The sequence below is a fragment of the Lathyrus oleraceus genome, chromosome 5 (assembly GCF_024323335.1).
Source record: "Lathyrus oleraceus cultivar Zhongwan6 chromosome 5, CAAS_Psat_ZW6_1.0, whole genome shotgun sequence".
NCBI classification, from domain to species: domain Eukaryota; kingdom Viridiplantae; phylum Streptophyta; class Magnoliopsida; order Fabales; family Fabaceae; genus Lathyrus; species Lathyrus oleraceus.
The window spans coordinates 630,924,582-630,927,810 of record NC_066583.1 but is presented as its reverse complement, the minus strand read 5'-3'; positions in this window follow the sequence as shown (position 1 = coordinate 630,927,810).

Below are 3,229 nucleotides of genomic sequence, written 5' to 3'. Positions count from 1 at the left end.
GTGGCAAAGATCAAACTTCAAACAGCTGTGTATAATTGCCTTGCATTCCAAGCTGATTTCAGACATGTTCACACTCAATTATGGATCAAATGGAATGATCTCATGGGCCTGTACACGCCCATGCACCCATGCATCACTCATTGCCAATTTTGGAAAGTCATTTGGAAGATGCAAATATCACATGATCCAGCTATAAATAGAGCTACATATGCTCATAATTCAACATACATTCGCGCCAGCTTTGATCCTAAACCCCTAACCCTTCCATTTGAGAGGATAATCCTGAGAATTTCCATTGAAAATTCAGTTGAATTCTCATTGTTTTGAGATTCAAAACTCCATGGATCCAAGACCTTTTGTGCATTACAATCTACTTCTGCAAGCTTACTGAGCAAGATCAAGCACAAGTCAAAGCAAGAACAGTGAATCCAGACCTACATTGAAGGTATTTTCTAGAAAATTTCATCTCTTCGATTCTCTCTTAATTCCACTCAATTCTCTTGGATCTTTGGTTGTCTAAAGTCCTACCAATGTAGGCAAGAAGATTGAGTTGCTTAGAGGTCAAATTGAAGCAACTCAGTTGACACACCTCAAAATTCAACTCCTCACATCTTTCTATATATGTGGAGTTAGTTAAAATTGAGGCCAGATTCGTGTTCTACGCCATTTTTTCTTTCATATCATATCCTCCTTTTTCATTTTCTTGATGGTGATGAGTGAACCAGTCCGGCCAGGGTCATCGGAGAAGATGACCGGCCTTTGGACGCCGGTGATGTGTTGGCATGGTTCAGAGCCATTGATCCTTTTCAAATTGTTTTAATCTCGTGCGTTGTTTTTAAATACCAAGCATGTGTCGCGTTGACTCAATTCCACCATGGAACGCGCGCTGGTGGCCACTTGATCAGCCACCTCAATTAATGAGGGAGATCAAGTGGTCCACGTTTTTTCTGATTATTTGAATTTTATTTTAATTGCTTTATTTTCATTAATTCATATTAATTTTAATATTGATCCAAAATATATGAGAGTTTCACCAAAAAATTTCAAATAATTTCCTCTTTCATATTCTGAATTAAAATTATTTTTTGGATCATTATTAATATTTTTCATGATTTAATTGATTTTGCATTTGTTTTTAATTGTTTAAAAATACTTTTAAGTCTTCAAAAATTATGAAAAGTTTTCTCTAAGGTCCTTTGACCTTGTTTGACCTATGATAAATCTCATGGCCATTTATTTGGTGTTTTGATGAGGTTTTAGGAATTTGACAAACCATATTTAATTTAAATGTATTATTTTAGTATTTTTAAGTTGAATAAATGCCAAATAATTTTGTTGACCAATTGTGATGACTTGTTTGTGTTTGACTCTTGTTGTTGGGCCTTGGTCAAGGTTGATTTGACTTTGTCAAGTTAATATCATTGAATTTAGGGGATTGATGGGATGTACATTCCATCTCCCAAAATGAATGGATGATATTAATTTGGTAAAAGTTCTCCTTTGATCAATTTGAGTTTTCATCTATTCCCATCCCTCTTCATCTCATTCCCCTTCTTTATGCATTCATCTCATTGGGCTTATGATATCTGAAAGTCCTAAAGCTAGTTGATTGAAAAATTAACATGAGTACGGATGAGATTAGGCCACACCTTTTGTATATCCTTTTTGTGTGTGGTATGTTTCATGAGCATAGTCCATAATACTATGTCTCTAACATGCATTAACATCAAAATTCTATTGCCCGACCTCAAATAGTTATGACTTCTACATAAGTCCAATTACGATTGCTTAATATAGCGCTAAATTTGTGACATAAAAGGCATAGCATTCTAGTTAGTGAGATTGTAAGTCTTCCCTCTTTCATGGTATTATATGGAAACTTGGCCTTTTTTCCTTCCTTTGGAAGATGTCTTGGTTCAAAGATCCATGCTCGTGATAAGTGGGTTGAGTGTTCTCCAAAGAATGTCTTAAAATGAAAAGCAAAAGCAAAACAATACTAACTTCTAACTCATTAACAACTAACTTTTAATTTCAAGTCATTTACTTTAATGTCATTTAATTCTTGCCTTTATTCATTTGCCATTATTCATATCATTCTAATTGTTTATGTTAATGCAATTTTCACTTTGTCCACTTGGACCATATTGTGTGATATTTCTTGAATATACTTTGCTTGTTTATGTGGTCTTTGACCATTAATGTACATAATAATAACAAAAACCCTAAAAAAAACTTTTGTGTGGACTGTTGGCTTGATCTTGGACAAATGGACTTAGAACTTAGGCAACTTTCCTATGCTAAAGGACTTGGTCAATGCCAACTTATTGAGAAACCAAGTGCTTGCAATTTGAAATTTCATCTGACACATCATTCAAAATCCCTCTGAGTTCATCTACAACAATGATCATTGTGAAGTTATTATTTTGAACCTGTGACTTGTGGAATTCATCTGTTACATGGGCTAAGTTGAAGAAGATCATGGAATGGCTAAAGCTTGGATGTGGCTATCTTTATTTGATGCGTTTGCTCTTCAAGATAATATAACTGTGCATTTGTGTGTTGCTTGATTCTAAAAAGTCCAAGGGAATTCTGGGTTTCTATTGACATTCTTGTCTATTGGATTGCTACCCATTTGGTCAGATCTTTTTAACTCTTAACTTTTAATTTTGTGCATAGGATTAGTCTCTTCATCTTCTCCCCATTTCTTTAATTTCAAAGTCCCTCCCTCCCTTTTCAAAATCTTCTTTGACTGAACTCATTTTGTTCCAAACTTTGACCACTTTGCGAAAAGATAGAAACTTTGGCCTTATGCCATTGCATTTTCAAACTTCTTTTCTTAAATCAAATTTGTAAATAAACTTAACTATATTTGACTTAAACTTTCAAAAATCCAAAAAGAATTAACTCATTCAAACAATTTTTAGGCCTTTGTGCCTTTCAAACTTAATTTTTGTTAAAAGCAATGCATCTACTTTGAAATTTGTATCACGAACTACGAGGTTTTGATCCCTCATTTTTTATGTTGGTACGTAGGCACAAGACCGGAGGTCTTGCCAAACACAAAAATATAATTAATGAATTCTTTTCTCATCCCCCCATTCTATTTGTTTGTAAACATCATTTTTGTCCCAAATACATATGCACACAAAAAAGGGCTCCCTAGGAGTACCTAGGACACTTTTAGGGCTAACACCTTCCCTCTGTGTAACCAACCCCCTTACTTGTAATC